Consider the following 20,784-nt stretch of genomic DNA (forward strand, 5'->3'; position numbering starts at 1 on the left):
TAAAAATCTTCCTCAGTAATTTCAAGTTTCATAAATGATCCAAAGTGTTACCATTTGAAGAAAATACAATCTTAATAGCCTTTCAGAAATAGCAATATAATCTTGAAATGTACACCAAATATGGCTGTTTATTTAAACTTGACAGTTGGTTGACACTAATATGTTTAATGTAGAGTACACAGACAAGAAGACTGTGGCGTTTTCACTAGAGGAATACTTTTATTTGTATCATAGCTAGAACACATGGGTGCAAGCTTCATATTTTACAAGAAAATTAAATGTAGAGGATTCCCACTTGTCTATCTGGTTACCTAATTTAGAATGTAATATGTAATTAAAATGTTCTGACACCAAATAGCAAAAGAGATAAAAAGCAATTTAATGGGAGAAACAAAATCTTCAGCAACACATAAAAGTTTTTAAAAGGCATTATGTCTACCTACAACTAAAAAAATTTTTTTTAACTAAATAGTGTGGGTGGGGATATGAAAGATGGTGGAATGAGACAGACATCATAGACATCATTACACTATGTACATGTGTGATTACAAGAATGGTATGAATCTACACCATGCACAACCATAGAAACAAAAAGTTGTATGCCATTTGTGTACAATGAATCAAAATGGAGTCTGTAAAAATAAAAAAAAAAAATTTTGTAAAAATTTTCAAGCATCTAGGCAGAAGGAAGATGATATGCATTTGATACAAGAGCACAAAGATTTTTTCTCTGTGCCCAGACCTGTGCCTCAGAGATGCCCTTAGCATCACCCAGTATTATTTAACTGAGAGTTTAAAAAACACATCTGCCTATCCATGCATGTGAAATGTGAGGACATGTGTTTTTTCTATAAGTCATCATTTTGTCTCTTCATTGATCTACTGAATGACAAAAATAGAGAAAGGAGCAAAAATACCCTCAAAAAAGGGCACATTTGGATTAAGTTAGAGCAGATACCTCAGATTTCTTGCTGTACTTTCTAGATGAGTGCTTTTGCAACCCAAGACACAAAGTCAGTTTAGTTATGCATAAGACCAAAAGAAATACAATAGCTTGCATGTACCAGATTTTCTATAGTGATAACTTACTTGGGAAAATATAAAGATAAGATAAACAGCAATCTACAGTTTTGCATGTTAGAAGTAAATGAAATCAGGAAAGAACTGAAGAAGAGTAACTTATTGAAAAAGGAAATATAAGAAAACTCTGAGCTATTTAGAAGTAATTATTTTTATTTTAAATAAAAATATATATGAACTAGTATCAGGAGGACTAACATGGCAATTGCCATCTCCCTTTGAGATTTTTTTCCCCAGGTTTCTCTCGTTCACCTTTTCTGCCCTTTTCCTGATTTTCTTTGGACTTGAAATTGTTTGGTATTTCTACCTTCCAAAAACTATAAATTTTACATTTAAACTAGAAATTTGAAATTTATCATAGAAATTATGATAGCTCTTAAAATAAAATGCTCTGTGATGGACTCATTTTTTTGGCTAGAAACGTTTTCCATGACCCATTTCATTGAATGGTCTTCTAGTCAAACTCTTGTGTCTTAGAGAACAGAACTGCCCTGTACATCTACTCTGGAGCCACAGGTTTAAGTCGAAGTCCCAGACCTGCTATGAACTAAGCTGCAATTCTCTAAGCTGCAATTTCTTTGCTTATTGTTTATCTTTATAAAAAGAACATAAATTGTACACTGGTTGAGTGTGATGAAGTGAAAAAATATGTGTAAAATACTTTGCAGAGAACATGGTAAATATAAGTGCTCAACAAATGTTCAACTGAAAAAAAATAATGTTAGCAAATCAATAGTTGGATAAAGTATCTATTGAGCACCACCTTTGTAAAAGGATTTATATTTTAATACACAGGAGTACAACTTGGGTATGTGCATTAGATTTAAGCATAAATTCTGTTTCTGTCACCAAATATAATGATTTTAGGTAAGGTATTTAGCTTCTTGGAATTTGTTTCATCATTCATAAACCAGCTTGTTGTCAATGTTATGTGGTTGGTAGTTTCAGTAATGAGAAATGAAGAGTGTCTACCACAGTACCTGGAAAATGTGACAGTTCAAAAAATATCTGGACACTTGAAATTTAGATTTTTTTTTTTAGGAGTGAACCCACTTCTTTTTATTTTTGATTTTGAGATAGAGTCTCACTAAATCACTGAGGCTAGCCTCAAACTTATGATCCTCCTGCCTCAACCTCCCAGGTCACTAAGATTACAGGCATGTGTTACCACATTGGGCTGAAATTTAAGTTCTTCAAGAATGAAAAGTATAAAGTCTATGAATGTATATAGGAAGAAATGATCAGGAACACAAAATCATACATGAAAATATATACACTGACAGTATAATATATCCTGTCTACTTAGAGAAAGGTAATGAGAGACCAACAAACCACATGTTCCTGAGGTAGTCAAGGATGAATTAGGGGTGGGGATGGGGATAGTTCTGTCCTTTGAAGAACAATTAGCAATTGTGTGTCAGAGACCAGCCTCTCCCACTATGAAGTGGTGTGAGCTAAAGTTTATAGAACATAAAAATGCAGGCCTACAGGGAAAGGTTCTTACAGAGATGTGGTATGAGTGAGATAGCACTTATGGGTTAGGATCAGAATGTGAGGATATTTAATATCATTCCCAGAGTCCTGTGAAGAAAGTAGTTTAGGAAGGTGTTTTCAGGTTCTTAGTTGCTGATCATAAAATAGTTTTATTGACTCTATGTGACAAATGGAGAAATTTAATAGTAGTTATATGACTCTGAAGTATGGTGACATGAAAAGTAACCATTCAACCAAGAGAAATAAGGGTGGAGAATTGGTAATAGATGGAAGATAAATTTGGTTTATGCTAAGTGTGTATTGTTAGCAGGTTATCCAAGCCAACACATCAGGTAAGAAGTTGGAAACACAAAATTAGCCTGGATTTGGGCAAGTGTTGAGTTGAAGATATAATTGGGGAGAGACTAGTGTGATTTACCTCAGATGCCCATGGAGGCCAGGGAAAGAGGAGGCAAAGGAGGATCCAAGCAAGGAGATTGTGGGTATCCGCCTGAGAGGTAGGGGATGGTACAGAGACATGAATGGCAGGAGAAGCACCACTTTCAGTCCTGGTGTGTGGGGAATGAGGAATTGACAAAGCTAGTTACAGAAATAGAAATGTTAATATTTTAGAAACTATTGAAGCTGGGTGTAGTGTCATACTACCTAAATCCCAGTGACTCAGGAAGCTGAGGCAGAAGGATCCTCAAGATTGAGGCCAGCCTGACAATTTCACAGTACATGTCTCAAAAATAAAATTAAAATGGCTAGGAATGTATTTCAGTAGTAGAAAGCACCTGAATTCAATTCCCAGAACTGAAATTTAAAAAAGAAAAAAAAAGAATAAGAGATAACTTAAATATAATCCAATTTAGGTGTGGTAGCACATGCTTGTAATCTCAGTGTTCTGTGAGTCTGGGGCAAGAAATCACAAGTTCAAAGCCAGCCTCCATTTAGCAAGTCCCTATGCAATTTAGCAAGACCCTGACTAAAGATTAAAAAAAAAAAGTCAAAGACTAAAACAAAAACCAGTCAGGAATGTAGCTTACTAGCAGAACACTTGCCTAACTTCTTCAATCCCAAAAGCTGATAAATAAATTCATTTATTAAGTAATTCTGCCATGAGATTCTAATTAAATTGAGCATTGTTCTGTGGGCTTGTGACATTGGAGTTGGTTTGGAATTAGCAAAACACAAATATAGAAATTTAACATGACAGTCAATTATAAGGAGTGTCTATGTTAATCATGGGTCTAGTTTATAAAGCAAAGCACATTAAAGTTCATGAAGACATTAAGATATTATAAAAGACTAGAAAGAACAGAATGTCATCATTTGAATTGAATACTGTTGAAATAATTTCCAAATTGGATACTTGTGGGTTAATTAATGATCAAGATTGGAAGGTTAGGGTATTCACAGACCATCATGAGGTTATACTGATGTTCCACAGTAATTCATATTAGAAAAAGTCTACTTTTAATTGCTTCAACTCTTGTTATGGTCATGCTATTGCTAAAAAAACAGTCATAATTTATTCTGTCAGTGAGTTGCCTGGCATGGTGTGAATATTTCAAATGGGAGCAGGTCTGTGTCTAACATAATGCTACCCATGCAAGGAGAAAGGAATTTCAAGGCCTCTGCTCTTTGATACTGCTCTACATGCAGGGTACAGTAAATCAGTCCACCTGACTGACCTGTCTTGCCCTGAACCAATTTGGCAATGTTATTATAAACACAAGTCATGATTAGGATACAGCTTGACAAATCAGAGCTTCCGACAGAAAGCACAATAGAACTCTTCTTGACCCCCATGCCAACCACTCTTTGGTATACAATCAACATCAAAGTTAAAAATGTCCAGACTCAAGACTTAAGTCACTTTGTAACAACTGGGTCATATTTCCTAATCAGCATATGATTTATATAGTCAGCTTAACACTAAATTTCCAAACTGCTGGTTATTATGGGCTTCCTACAGGATGCAGTGTACTACAGTTATAGTGATTTAAGTTCATCTAACTATTTAACAGCATGTTGCAATACCCTGTTTAGTTTTTATTCTAAAATTGAGCATTTAAACTTTGTTTCATGATGAATTTCCCTCTTATTTACAACTTGAGACCTGGCTATTTTGAAATAGTCTTTATTGGTATATCTTAGTATTTATCATGCCAAGAGAAATAGGATCTTCTTACTAGTTATTACTTATTTCTCCAGGAAAGGGTAGGTACAGGGACATGGGGCAACCAGGAGCAGACATCACCATTGCAGCATGGGACTCTAGTAGGTAAGGACAAGATCATCAGGCTGAGACTTGTCTAGTGAACACCATGCTTCAACCATTATTCTCACTGAGAAGCTGTCAATTCCCACTGTCAATGAAAACTGCCGGGCAGGTGGCACATGCTTGTAATCCATGCTACTTTGTAATCTCAGCTACTTGGGAGGCTACAGCAGGAAGACCACAAATATGAGGCCATACTCTGCAATTTAGCAACCCATGTCTCAGAATTAAATCAAAGGGTTGGGAATGTAGCTCAGTGATAGAGTGCTTGCCTAGCATGAATGAGGCCCTGGGTTCAATTCCTACTACCACTCAAAAAAATAATTCTCATAGACCATACAACCAGTAAGGGATAGACTTTGAATTTGAACTCAGACAGTCTGGTTCTACTCTGCACTATTAATGGTGATGTACTATCTAGTTCTTCCAAGAAATTCCACTGGTGTTTTAACTTTCTGTCCTAGAAAGTCCTTCAGGTTAGGGACATTATTTTATATATTTATGTGTCACTAATGTACAGCACTGAATCTGGGAAACAACAGAAGTTAACAAAATGTTTTGATTCATTCATTGTTATTTTTTAATGAGTTGTCATTTCATTGATTGTATAATTAGTTATTTTCTTTCTCAAATTTCCAGGGCAGGAAGGCAAGATTTAAAACATCAGTTGGTTCTGTTTTAATTTTGCCATTTCTTATTTTTTCCTTAATTGTGGTACATGCATTTTATTATTTTGTAATATGCAGGTTTTATGCCTTTGGGGTCATGGTATTGTTTATTACATCTATAGAATTTTTAGTCTCTTCAATTCTAGGTGGAGTTTTCTTGTGTCTATGCTCTCTCAGGGACTCTGTGGAGTCTCTTGCTTCCCTTTTTTCAAAGTAAACATAAAACTAAATAATAATGAATTTGTGGGTAATTTCCAGACCTATTCTATTTTGCATAACATATGTGCTTAATCAGAGACTAAAAATTTAAGCAAAGTGATCTAATCATATTTTGTAAATTCAGTTTTTCTTGATTATTTAAAAGAGAGTATCAGGACTGGCTTTTAAATAAAGGATAATTCTATTTTATTGTTATTCATCCATCTATATTCTAGAATGGCAATGATTGAGGGAGAATAGTTCCAACAAAAAACATTATAAAAGTATTAATAGATGACTTAATTTACAGACTTTGAAAATTGTAATCTCAATTTTTGATAATGGCATTAAATGAATAATTCTCAGATTTGGCCACACCATATATGATATATGAGAATTATAGAAACCCAATATGCAGTAGTTTGAATAATAAATTGTGTGGTCATTTTTACAAACAACAAGCAGTTCTCCACTTCCTTTACAAAAGTGAGGCATTCAGTTCTGATAAACATTTACCACACGTGAAGGGCTCTGATTCTCAAGGTTGCTCCCACTTCAGATGCCTGCATTAGCCAGCTTTTTTATTACTGTGACCAAAATCCCTGAGAAAAACTTACAGGAGGAAAAGTGTATTTGGGGCTCATGGTTTGAGAGGTTCAGTCCATGGTTGACTGACCAATTGATCTGGGTCTGAGATAAGATGGAACATCATGGCCACAGGACATGGTGAAAGAATGTGGCACAGCTCATGGCAGTCAAGAAACAGAGAGGAGCTGTGGAAAAACTATAATCCCCAAGGTCATGTCCCTGGGAAAGCAAATGCTCCAGCCATGCCCCACCTGCATCCAGTTACCACCCATAAACCATTCAAATTTTAACCCATCCAATGGATTAATCCACTGAATAGATTCTAGCTCTCATAATCTAACCATTTCATACCTGAATATTCCTGCATTCTACATAAGCTTTTGGGGGATACCTCACATCCAAATGATAAAAAGATCAGGAACAAATGGAATCCCCAGCCTACCCCCACTTTTGGCCTGACAAGCTACAAATTGGGATTTCCCCTAATTCCTAGTGAAGTTTAATAGCTATCTAGAATGACCACACTGAAGATAGGACAGTGCTTTACTTTTGGGTACTGGTTTATCATAAAGGATATGGCTCAGAAATGACCAGGTAGAAGAGATGCAGAGGAGTGGGCCTCCTGAGCTTCTGGTCTTTCCTGGACACTCCCATCACATCAATGTATCAACCATCTTGGTAGCTCTCCAAACCCTGACATTTTTATGTTTTGTTGAGATTTCATTGCTTAGATATGATTGATTAAATCATAGGCTGCTGCTGATGGAACTAGCTTTCCAAACTTTGACCCCTTCCCAGAAATTAGAATGAGAAAGTAAAAGTTTAAACTCCTTCTGCTCACCAGATTTCATCTGGAACCTATGTATGGACTCCAAAAAGTGTCACCTTTTTAGTATAAAATAAGTGTGGTCAAGGGGGACCTTAGGAATAACAAAAAACATTTCAATCACTTAGGAAATTCTAAGAGTAGTTAGGAGCTTTGAACCAGGATCAGAGCAAAGACCAAATATTTTTTATTGTATCAAATATATGTAGACTAATAAATATATCATGAGCAATTTTTTGATATATAAAGTAGATGATCATTCAAAAAGCTTAGACTACTGTATGACATAATTCCCATTGTAAACAACATAACAGTTTGTAAACTTGAAACTTGGCATTGCTCTCAATTTTTTATTCACTTTACCATTCTAGTTTATGCCCACAGTTAACATTTTCAAAAGTAGAGTTGCTGCTTTACTCATAAAATAAAGAAGATTGTTGTGTAAGAGTGTGGCATAGGAGTCTGTTAGCCTGTACTTGAGTTTCAACGCAGCCATGTCACCTTGACATAAAACTTCTCTAAGCTTACTTTTCTCATTTGCAAAGTGGGAATGATGGTACCCACATCACAGACTGGGGCATGAATCAATGAAACCATCTAGTAAAACTTTGCATAATATGAATTTCACAGGAAGCCCCTACTTTTAAGAAAATGCTTTTGTGCATGCAATTGCTGAGTGTTCTGGAATGCTGTCATGCCCACTCGGCTCCTCTAGAATTTGTCATTTGATTTTTCTCTTTCAGTTAGCTACTTTCATCTAATATAAGAAGAAAAGGTGTTTTTTTCAAAAATGGAGGAGGAAAAATGATCTAGATTTTAGTCTTCATTTTCGGTCATTTTTTTGCACACCACTCAAAAATGAATCCTGAGGTGATACTCTATGATAATCCTCTGAAGCAAAATCTTCCAGCAGCCTTCCATTTGACAGAGAGAAAAAACCCAAAGCATCTCTTCCCAGTCATAAAAAAACATTTGTCCCTCTGGGCTGCACCCTGGAAGGAGCCCCTCCTTCCTGCTCAGGTGCTCTAATGCTGTGCTCCCTGTCTCCCCTTCCCTATCTCCCAATCCTCCTCTTCCTTTTTTGCTCTCACATTTTGCTCATAATTCTCTTCTCTCCTGTGCACTGGCTACCTCTCCATATCTAAGCAACAGTCATTATCTTATGATATACAACCCAAATCTTACCTCACCTTAAAAGAACTTTGTCTCCTCTGGCCACTCATTTGATATAAAATTTTATCCTACATGAAGGGAAAATGGTGCCGTAATACCTTCTTGAAAGAATGCTGAATTGCAATAGGTCTAATTGGGGGTGACAAAAACATAAGTCATACATACATTTTATCTTTTCTATAATCTTAAATAAGGCATCTCCAATTACTGCAGCCAAACAAAGCAAAGGCATTTGAAGTTACTCCTCAATGACTTACTGCTCTTTGTCAACAGAGTTCATGAAATAAAAGGTGGTACAAGTGACACTAGTCGAATAAGAATGCATCAGAATATTTACCAGTGCATGAGATCTCTCCAACCCAGTCCACACTAATAACTACAGCAGAGTATTTCAGTTCATATAATAAAAGACTAGAATCTTAATGTCCCATGTACTGCACATTGAAAAATAGCATCAGACTTAATACAGAAGCAAAGTGAAGTGGAAAATTGAAGCAATTATTAGGGTATCTCAGGTCATAGCAGGAATTTGCCTGGATAAATGTCATTTCCAGAATATAGTTTGTATTGTTCTGCAGATATAATCTAAATCCCCCCATAAAACTCACCACAGCTTCATTTTATTAACCCTTTAAAATATCTTCAAGTGTTTATATTTTGCTTCATTCTTTTTACCACTTTTCAACATTTCTTTTATTAATAATTCTGTACCCAGCACATAAAAAAGTCATGAAAGTGAAAGTAGTAGAACTGATGAGTTTATTTATTTAAAAAAAGAAAATATATATATTCTCCTATATATATAAACACACAAACACACAGATATACTATGTATTTTCAAATATATAGAATGAATGTTATTGATAGTAACTGTTGAAAAGACTGAAAATATTTATCACTAAATAAAATTATGAGGAACTACTTCCTAGAAGATTTTCGTTGCTTTTATTCTTATTCCAAATGAGAAATGGCCTTGAAAAATGTTTCATTTTGGAATAAATTTGGAGAATAAAAGTTAACAAAAAGTACTACAGAGTTCACATTTACCCTTTGTTTTGTTTTCCTAAAGTAAGTATTTTACATTCTCGTAATTATCCAAAGAAAGAAGTTATCATTTGTTCATTGGTTGACTAAACTCTAGGCCTCATTCTCACTTCACCAGTGTTTCCACAGGACCCATTAGTTTCTCCAGAGGTAAAGAAGTTCGTGTTTCATCTGCCTTGGCCTTGTGACTCAGGATGGTTCCCAGTTGATGATGAGTATGGGCTGATGAAAGTCCAAGGAGTCCATCAATTATAGGGCCAAACTTTTCTGTGGGCCACATCGCTTTTCACTCACCTTTTCTTCCACTTTGTTTTCTTTTTCACACATAGCATATCTGCATGTATGTTTATATGCATATAGAATCATGCATATATGTGTGTATACACACACACACAGGTTTATTTTGCATGGAAAAAATCTTCAGTAAAATATAAAGCCTACCATTATGAATTCTCTTCTGTTTATGTTTATGGAGCAGTATTTAATATGTGCCTACTGGTACCAGATATGGTGCCTGATATTGGGTATATAGTATGAGTTAAGGAGAAATAGTTCCTTGTTTTGTTTTATCCAGTAATCACATCAACAAATAATTAAAAGCCTGATAAGTGTTATGAAGGACAAATTCAGGGAATAATGAGAATCTGTAATATGGAGACATGATCTGGTTTGGTGAGTTGAGGACAGCAAAGGGACACTTGAGCTGAGGAGCTAAAGAGTAATGTAGTGAGGAGATCATGTCCACCTTACAATGCAAAGTGCATTTAGTTCATCTTCAAGAGTTCTATACTCTTAACAGTTACAGCATTGCCCCAAATTCCATGTCCAATACCCAACAAGAAAAACCAAGGAGTTGGAAAACTTATTTTGGCTCACACTTTCAGAGGTTTAGTTAAAGGTCAGTCAGTACATTGCTCTGGGTCTCAAGTGAGGCAGAACAGCATGGTCAAAGGGTGTGTCACAGTGGAGTTCTCCATTAGTGGAAACCAGGGAGCAGAGCAGGCTTGGGGAAAGTGGCCTCAGGAAACATAAATCCTTCCAGTGCATACCCCCAGCAACCCACCTTCTTCAGTCATGCCCCACATGCCTACAGTTACCACCCAGACAGTCCATTCAAACTAGTGTGAACTGACTAGGTCATAACTCTCATAGTCCAGTTCAATATTACATGAGTGTCCTCTAGTCCTATTCCTAAGAGCCCTCATTTCTCTCTGAATCATGATGACCAGAGTCCACATTCCTGTCAGCATTCTGATCTTCTGGGCTCCCATCAAAATCACCCATTAAACCCTACTTACAACATTCTAAAACTTTTCCAGACTACATTACTAAACTTTCCCAAAGTCCTCCCTGAAAGACTTCTGAACTGCATAGGTTATTCACAACAATGATCTGTCTCTCTGTACCAATTTTTGTATTAGTCTGCTTTTCATCTGACCAAAATGCCTCTTTCCTTCAGAAGAGGAAAAGTGTATATTTTGGCTCATGGCTCCTGAGATTTAGTCCATGTTTGGCTGAATCCATTGCTGTAGGCCTAAGGTGAGGCAGAACAGCATGGCCAAAGGCCATAGTGAAGGGAAGATTATCTATTCATGGTAGCCAGGTGGGGAAGTGGCCACAGTGCAGATACACCCTTCAGGTTATACCCTCAGTGACCTACCTCCTCCAGTCATGCCACACCCATCTGAGTCAGTCCATTCAAACTAGGATGGACTCATTAGGTTATAACTCTCATAATCTGATGATTTTACCTCTGGATCATACTTCATTGGCAGATGCCTCATATCCAAACCATAACAAAAGTCAGCTTCTCATCAATAAGTGAAGATCTAAGTATTCTAGTAGAAATAGTGGTTTAAAGTCATTGAAGATATCTTCAAACCCAGGGTCCTGGTCCTGGTCCTGGTGTATTAGTGTTCTCACTCAATTCTGCCTCCTTGAGACTCAAGGCTCACCTATGATTTATATGTCAAGGATAGTCAAATCTCCAAATCTTTACTCAGTTCTTTGCTGAAACCAAACAGTTAGAAGCTTTTTTTTTAAATGCAGAAACACAATCCTCCTCTATTGTCTATGTCAGTTTCTCTGATCACCCACATAAGAACCTTGGGTGTTACCTAAAAATTGTCACCTTAATTCTGCCTTGCCTCCCCACACCTCACGTACACTTAGAACTACTCCCACAGATAACTCTGCATGTGTCTTTGTCCAGGATTTTATTGAAAATCTTTACAGAGCAAAAGTCAATCTCCAGACACAGCTGCCAGCAAAACCCTTCTGTGTTAGGGTAAGGTCAGCTATCTGACTCCCACCCTTCTGTTTTGAGGTGGGGGTGGTAAGCAGGATCTCATTTTTTTAAATCTTTATTTGTTCTAATTAGATATACATGACAGCAGAATGCATTTTGATTCATTGTGCATAATGGAGCACAACTATTCATTTCTCTGGTTGTATATGATGTAGAGTCCATACTATTTGTGGGATCACATAAACACTTAGGTTAATGATATCAATCTCATCCACCATCTTTCCCACCCTCTGCCCCTTTCCCTTCCCTCTCCTAACTCCCCTCTGCCCAATCCAAAGTTCCTCTATTCACCCCCCAACCCCATTATGGATCGGCATCCACATATCAGAGAAAACATTTGACCTTTGGTTTTGGAGGATTAGCTTATTTCACTTAGCATGATACTCTTCCGTTCCATCTATTTACCTGCAAATACCATAATTTTATTCTCATTTAAGGCTGAGTAATATTCCATTTTGTATATGTACACATTTTCTTTATCCACTTATCTTTTGAAGATCATCTAGGTTGATTCCATACTTTAGCTATTGTAAATTGAGCTGCTATAAACATTGTTGTAGCTGCATCACTGTAGTATACTAATTGTAAGTCTTTTGGATGTAGTCCGAAGAGTGGGAGAGCTGGATCAAATGGTAGTTCCATTCCAAATTTTCTAAGAAATCTCCATACTGATTTCCATCGTGGTTGCACTAATTTGCAGTCCCACCAGCAATGTGTGAGTGTACCTTTTCCCCACATCCTTGCCAACACTTATTGTTACTTGTATTCTTGATCATTGCCATTCTGACTGGAGTCAGATGATATTTTAGAGTAGTTTTGATTTGCTTTTCTCTAATTACTAGATATGTTGAGCATTTTTTCATATATTTGTTGACTGTATATCTTCTTCTGTGACATGTTTGCTCAGTTCCTTAGTCCATTTTTGACTAGGTTATTTGGTTTTCTTTGGCGTTAAGGTTTTAGAGTTCTTTATATATCCTGGAGATTGGTGCTCTTTTGTTGTGCATGTGGTAAAGATTTTCTCTCACTCTGTAGGCTCTCTCTTCACACTATTTATTGTTCCCTTTGCTGAGAAGAAGATTTTTAGTTTGAATTCATCCTATTTGTTGATTCTTATTTTATTTCTTGCACTTTAGGGGTTTTGTTGAGGAAGTCAGGTCCAAAGCCGACATGCTGAATATTTGAGTCTGTGTTTCCTTCTATTAGGTGCAGGGAGGATCTCATCTTGAGTTCCACAGTGCTCACAATGTCAGGGAGGGCCTCTCAGAGTCAGTCTTAGCACAGAAGTGCAAAGATCAGCAACATGATCTTTACGTTGATGCCCAGCATATCCTGCCTGAGCAGCACATGACACATGGCAGTGTCCACACTGTGGACCAGCAGGCATCTGCAAACTTCATGGGTTTAACACTTTGGCCTCGGATTTTCCCAGACAACATGACCTCACAACCCTTAACCCCACCCACCATGATGAACTACAGCACATCATAGCAGGTCCTGTGAATAAAAAACCCTCCTAGGATTCTATAACACAGAGACCCTACAGATAATTGTTACTTTTTTGTGCATCCACCTGCTGTCACTCTCCCCCACCCACCCCTCCACTGCTGCCATCTTAGACTGGTGCCCAGTAAACAATAGCTCTCCTGTGCTCATCCTGTGTCTTGCATTTCCTTCAGGCCACCCCTTTGCACTGCTGCCAAGATGATTTTTCTAGTATATAAATCTGATTGTACTGCATCTAGTCATAAAATCCTTTGTAGTTGTCTTTTAGTTCTCTTTAACTTAACCACTTAGCACAATACATAAGACCTGTAATCTGCTGGCCCTCCAGGCCTGCCAAACCAATTACTCTACATATCTAAACCAATTTGTAGTTTTGTTATCATCTATGTTTCCACTCTTGAGTGCCTTTCCATGTCTCTGTAAAGAATTCCCTTCTCCTTTTCTCCATCTGAGAAATTTGTTCTTTACACAATTTCATTTATCATCCTAGGAAACTTTTGTGTCTGCTTCAAAGCTTAATTCTAACAGCCCCCCTGAACATTTATTTGCTCCCATGGTTGTTCATCACATTGTACCATGGTGGCCAGTTGCTTGTCTAAGCTCATGTGACAGGGTATCTTCCCGAAATTAGGTGCCATCTTTAATGTAGTATCTCCTTCCCTAACACAGTAGCAGCACACAGGAACCAAGGACATACTACAGATGTATTCTCACCACACAACCACCCGTAAAGTCATGACTCCCAGTTTTCCATCTGAAGGCCTATGGCTTATCATAATCAGTCTTAATGCACTGAGAATGATTACCCCAAAATGAAGGACTCAGAAGCAAGGTTCCTCTGTGACCTTCTCCTGCCCTCTTGACTGCACCATTTCTTCCCCAAGGAAGGCCTCATAGAAAATAATTTCTCTTCCCTAAGGCAGGACACAGAAACCAGAACCTTTTATCTCCCAAAAGCCAGCCCTTAACCTAAAATCATTACTCTAAATTTCCTCCACCTTTCTGGGTAAGAGTTGGCCATAAGAAAATTCCCTGACCTACCTTATTTGATTGTTGGTGCTCAGGCACCAATCCAGAATAGTCTATACCCAAAGGTAGGAATGCTGCATAAAAACCAAGAAGAACCTGAACAGATAGGCCTTGCCAGATTGACCTCCTTACAGTTCATTACCATTAGATCATACCTCTCTGCCCCATCATGCTTCTGCATAACTGTCCATGCTTCATCAGACCTAAGCAGAAAATGGATAGTCCACCCTGAGGCTATTTCTGAAGTCTCTGTGTCATGTAATGTTGTGACCAAATAAGCATGTTATACTTTTTCCTTGCTAACCTGACTTTTGTTATGGGGTGATGGCATGACCTATGACGATGTGTGAGGAAAAGTATCTCTCTTTTCTGCTCCTACACCAGATTCAGGTTTCTCAGCCCCAACATTTCCCTGAAAAAAAGATCTTCCTTCCCCTGACTTCTCTATCTTTTATTTATTTATTTATTTATTTATTATTTATTTATTTATTTATTTATTTTGGGGAGGCACCCAGGGATTGAACTCAGGTTTAGTCGATCACTGAGCCACATACTCAACCCTATTTTGTTTTATTTAAACACAGGGTCTCACTGAGTTGCTTAGTGCCTCACTTTTGCGGAGGCGGGCTTTGAACTCAAGATCATCCTGCCTCACCCTCCCAAGTTATTGGGATTTTAGGCATATACTACCACACGCAGTTATCTTCTCTATCTTTAAAGGGGCTGCAATAAGAAAAAAAGGCAGCATCTTCCAGTCAGTTGCTCATTTCACAAATTTGGAATAATACTGAAACCTGTTTGGGCTCTCATGCCCCATGTTGGACATACCGATAAAGTTTAGAGTAAACTAGTATTTCACAGATCAATAAAGTTTTTCTTGTAGGATTTTATTCTTCCAGTAAGATCAGATATTTTATGTCAGGATTATTGTAAATTATTAGGCACAAATATTTTCTATTTGTAAATGAGCTTTTTCTGTTATATAATAAATAATTAAACCACATTGTCACCTATAAATTGTGCAAATTATTCAACATAATTGCACTTTAATAATTTGGCACACTACATTGATTGAAGAAAAGACTATAAATAATTTCACATATTAAATATCAAAATTTTCCCATGCAGAAACATATAAAATGTAATTTTAAAATAATTCTGGTATTGGTTCCTTCTTACATACAATTGTATTGAATAGAAGTTCTCATGAACATTTAGGACAGTCCAGATGTTATTTTCATAAATATCTACTACACCTCACCAAATGAAATGAGCAATGTGACTTCAGTGTTTTAATTATGTGGGCCCTCTTTATTCTTGGTTTTGTATTAAGCAGTGATTAGATGACTATTACAAGTACCATATGTTATGAGTTAGGGGTAGTGCTAAGGGGTAGAAAACTTACCTGCCAAGCCAGTGTGGAGCCCTGTGTTCCATATCCAGCAGAACTAATTTACACACAACTTTTTCCTCTGTTTGTATTTAATTCTCTCTTATGAAAAGGAACTAGTATTGCTGTAAAAGAGTGGGCTGATTCAAACACCATACAGAATCAATATTGCTCTCATTATTTTTCACTGTTTACTGTAACTTATTCTGGTGCCATGAAACTTAAAGAGAGGGGTTAGAGCAAATGGTGTTAAAAATAGAGCATTTTGAAGAGAATATTTATTTCTGCTTTATAGCTAAGAAAGGATGAATTCTAAAAAGACAGTATTTGATACAGTTTCATCAGTTAATCCCAGCCTCATCCCCTCCTGCTTCCTGGGGCAGTGATGCTGGATGTCCTCCCCCTCACCTGGATAGCTGCTGCTCAACTCTAAAAGGCCTCCCCAGACTCCATGTCTAGGTCAACTTGCTCTTAGTTCTCATACCAAGGGGCACTCAGCATACATTACATGAGATCACATTTGTTCACATATTTGGTTTATTTTGTCTGTCTCCTCATCTCAAAGTGTGTCTCAAGAGGACAAGTTGGCTTTTCCCTTTCTTCTGTTATCTTCATTACCTGACACAAAGTGGGCTGTCATCATTATGCAGATATGAAGTTGTAAGTGGAGTCATATTGAAGACAGATTCAGTTTCAGGGTGTTAATGTGGGAGAGGTCACAGGTAATCGTAAAGTGATCTCTAGGCCACATCAGCATTTGGAGATGAAGGATGAGTGGGGGAAGTCTAAGTAAAAGAAAAGGAGGAAGAGGAAAGCCAGAAGAACAGCAGTAACATGGAGTCCAGGAAGCTGTCCTGGGATGGGGTGATCAGTTAGATCATTAAAATTGAAGACAGAGAATTAACAGTGAGATTCGAAAACACAGCAGCAGTAAATGAGCATGGAAAGAGTAGTTTCCTCAGAGGGCTGTGGACACAGACTGGACTGGGTTGGATTCTTGAGAAAATAACAAGTGAGAAAGTGTGGATATAGCTAGAATTAATTTCTACAATTGTTCATTTAAATAACAATGCTAATATAACAAAGGACTTTCATAAAATAATTAAAAGGAGAACAAAACATGTTACTTGTTACATGCTGTGCTTAATACAATCATGAGTCACTTAACAGGGACATATTCTGAAAAACCAGTCATTAGGCAATTTTGTTGTTTGACTGTCATGAGTGTGCTTACACAAACCTAGATCATATTAGCCTCCTGTGCTATATGGTATGTATGATCTGATCTTAGGGGCAGCACCTCGTATATTCAGTCTGTTGTTAGACAGTATATTGTAACATAACACATGGCTGCATTTAGTCCTATGCCAATCTTAGTTGAAGAAAACTCTTCTTTCCACCTTATATCTACTTACATGATAAAATGTTCAATAGGGCTTAAATAAAAACTAATCTCTCATGGAAATCCCTGGTGCTAATTCCTGTTATTACACCATCTGGGCTAGGGTGGGGAGTAACTAGGTATCTGTCAGCCTGGATGACATGCTGGAGGAGAACACATCTAGTTCACATATATTCAAGTTCCAGCTTTGATCTTCAATAACTTTGTAACCCTGGCAGGTGGCCTAACTCTTCCAACTCAATTTTCATAAAAATAAAATGCAGACAATAATGATATATGGATAAATTAAGGTAAAGTGTCTAATGTATTTCACATAATGCCAAGCATATAGTAGGGGCTCAGTAAATAGGTACAAATTTGTATTGCTATCATCACTGTCCCTTGATGGGTCATACCTGAAGCACTATGCAATTCAGTAACAACAATGCAGAATCTAGGTCTTCTATTGAAGAACAAAAAAATGAGATGCCAGAAAATAAGCCGTACTTTTTAAACCATAGTTCATGGTTCATCTTGTTCTGTATGTGTTCATTTCTCTTTGTCATTTTTCTCTCCAGTTGTATAAGCATTTGCAATCTCAGTCTCCTGGATCTAGCTGGATATTTCAGGTCCATCTTCCCATAATCCCATCAGTGCTGTTGATGGTGAGACCTCACATGTATCTCCTGCTTTCTGGGTGCTAAACATTCTTTTGATGATGACATAGAAAATAAAGCATTTCTGTTTACTCACAGAAATTGTCACCAGTAAAATAAAAGTAATGTTTCTAACCAGTTGAATGCTGTTGACACTGTCTCAGTTATAATTTATTCCCTACCAACATGCCTGAAATTTTTATGTAGCCATATACACAAAACAGTTCCAGTTTTAATACTTTCTATGCAAATTATGATATATTCTAGATGTGAATTGCATTTAACATTTGGATGTGTGAACATTTGCATCACAAATTTTTCAGAGGGCAAAAAGAACCTTTTCTCAATTTGATGTTTTAATGTTGGAGATGTAGTACTACAATGAACTTAAATATTTATATACACAAAGTTACAAATGTTAGGAATGACTTTATGAATTCTTCTTGAGGAATATCGGCAGGATAAATTTTTTGCCATAAAAATAACATGCTTTTATTTTAAACATTTTTTTCCGTAATAGAGAAAAGCACTGAATTTGTGAACTTTTTTTTTTCCGTAATAGAGAAAAGCACTGAATTTGTTGCAATAGGAAAGCTAATATAGAACCAGTCCATTTAGGGCATTTCCAAATTCATAGTGTCTGAGATGTAAGAAAAATGTAAGTATCACAAGTTCAGGTCAGTCTCCTTACTTTATACATGTAGAAAAGGAAGCAACCAGACAAAAATGTAACACATGAAACCTGGACATAAATCCAAGTCCCTGCACACCTGTCTGGTAGTCTTTCCACCATGTGGCAGTTGAATACCAGCATGGAGATCAGGAGTAGATGAAGGTTTAATTCAGTGCAAGCTAAGCAGTAGGTTTTTGCCTGGGCAGTTCCCATTAGATTGATGGGTGGGGCAAGCAGGAGAGTAGGGAGGGCTGGTGAAGGCTTTGCTGCTTATACCCACATGTGACCTGTCTACCCATCATCTTGCAGATCCTTGTGTGCTCAAAATTCATAGGTAATATTGATACATTCTTTTAATTACCAGAGTTTTCCACTGCCTTACTTCTTGACATATAGAGTAAAACATTGTGATATTACACGTGGACTTTAATGTGAAATTTCCAGTCTCCAGGATGCCTGGTTCATGTGGGTTGTTTTTTGTTGTTGTTTTGTCTTGTTTGGTTTTTAACACATATGTATTGGCAAAACAATAGCAAGCGTTTAACTTTAGGTTTGATTTGGAAGCTTGCTTCTTTTGATGATTGATAACAAATCTAGAAAATAGGTCATTAGTTGATATTGGTATGAACCCATTCCCTGGATGTGTATAAATTATAGTAAAAGGAAGTGCTTCACCTGAAGCCATCTCTAAACTTGCCTCCCTTTAAAATCACATTTCTTATATTATAATGAAGTATCACCTATGTAATTTAATGAGTTAAAACAACTCCTCAAATTCAGCTTGATGACAGTTATGTAGATTTTAAACTAGTGGTTCACGGCTGGGAATTTGACTCAGTAATGGAGCATTTTCTAGCATGCACAATGCCCCAAATTCAGTCCCCAGCACCACAAAATACAATAATCCCAAATGCTCTAGTGTTTCTTTGTAACCACTTGTTAGGGAGAATGGTACATGCCTGTAATCCCAGTGACTCCTAAGCCTGAGGCAGAAAAATCACAAGTTCAAGGTCAGCCTCAGCAATTGATCAGGCCTAAGAAACTTAGTTAGACCTGGTTTCAAAATAAAAATAAAAAGGATATAGCTCAGAAGTAAAGTACCCCTGGGTTCAATCCCAGTACCCCAAACATACAAACCAATCAAATAAACTTGTGGTCCATCCCAAATTGACCGTATGAAAGAATTTTGGCCTAATTTTCTTAAATTCTTTGTTACCCAAATATTCAGTAAAAGACCTCTGTGATAAAACTGCTTCACATTCCTGTTGGCATCAGTTGATTTTGTCTCTAGTATTGCTTTAGTCAAATAAAGATAATTTGGGAAAGAAATTAAAGTAGGTTATTTTTCTGCAATTGTTTACCTAATTATAGAATTAGGGTTGTAAGATCATGCTGTGTATAAAGGTGACCACTTCTGAGACATTTTTCTTTTAAAAGCCATTGTGTTGTTAGCCACCAGCAGCTCAGAACTATATCGGTGTTGTATTGAAAACATGAAAATAAGCATATTGGACAAGTCAGTAAATTATTGATTTCTAGTGGCATCTTCTCAGCACTGTAGCCCAGGTACAAGAATATCATGTACAAAACTTTGTCATATAAACTAATTATATCATAACTGAGAAATACTAGTTCACAATTCAAAATGACTTGTTTACACTGGTAACAGTGGCCTTGTAAGCCCAGAGGTTCAGGAGTTTGAGGGCAGGAGGATCCCAAGTTCAGAGCCAGTCTCATCAATTCAATTTATCAAGGCCCTGAGCAACTCAGCCGAACCCTGTCTCTCAATAAAATACAAAAAGGACTGGGGATGTGTTTCAGTGGTTGAGTCCCTGGATTCATCCCTATACAAAAAAAAAAAAAACAAAAAAACAAAAAAAAAACTTGTCTATAATCCTGGAATCTGTAACATATTTGCATATAATCATTACTTTTTAGGTTGGTTTTATACAGCAGGTTATTTAAAATGTATATGATCTGGAATCATGATTTACTCTGGAAAGCTACTTAAAGACCCCTTTTACAGAGTTTAAATTGTGTAAAATGGGTTAAATGGGTTATTTTCTACTGCAATTCCCTCCCTCCCTGTTAAACTTGTTCAGAGGTTAAACTTTAAAGTATTGGTCATGTTGTAATGAAACCTGAAGAACAAGGTGAGTTGTTAATATGTAGTACAGAAAAATGTTGCCCGGTTTCTTAAAAATGAAGAAATGTGTGTATCTATTATAGCACTAATACAGTCATGTGATAATTAACATATCACATTAAAATGAAGAAAGACCTTAGTGTGTGTTTATATATGTATATATTTATCTTAAGATGTTTTTCTTTCATAATAATAATTACGCAGCTATACTTGAACTAAACATTGGCCAACCATTCTGAGCTATAGATGTCTTCTAAATATGTATTTGAAGGATAATGGCTAAAATTGGAACCAAATCAAACATCCTATTGGATTCATGAATAGACTGAGAATGCTGCTCAGGATAATAAATCTTTAG

This window comes from Sciurus carolinensis, chromosome 5 (assembly GCF_902686445.1).
Source record: "Sciurus carolinensis chromosome 5, mSciCar1.2, whole genome shotgun sequence".
In the NCBI taxonomy this organism is placed as follows: domain Eukaryota; kingdom Metazoa; phylum Chordata; class Mammalia; order Rodentia; family Sciuridae; genus Sciurus; species Sciurus carolinensis.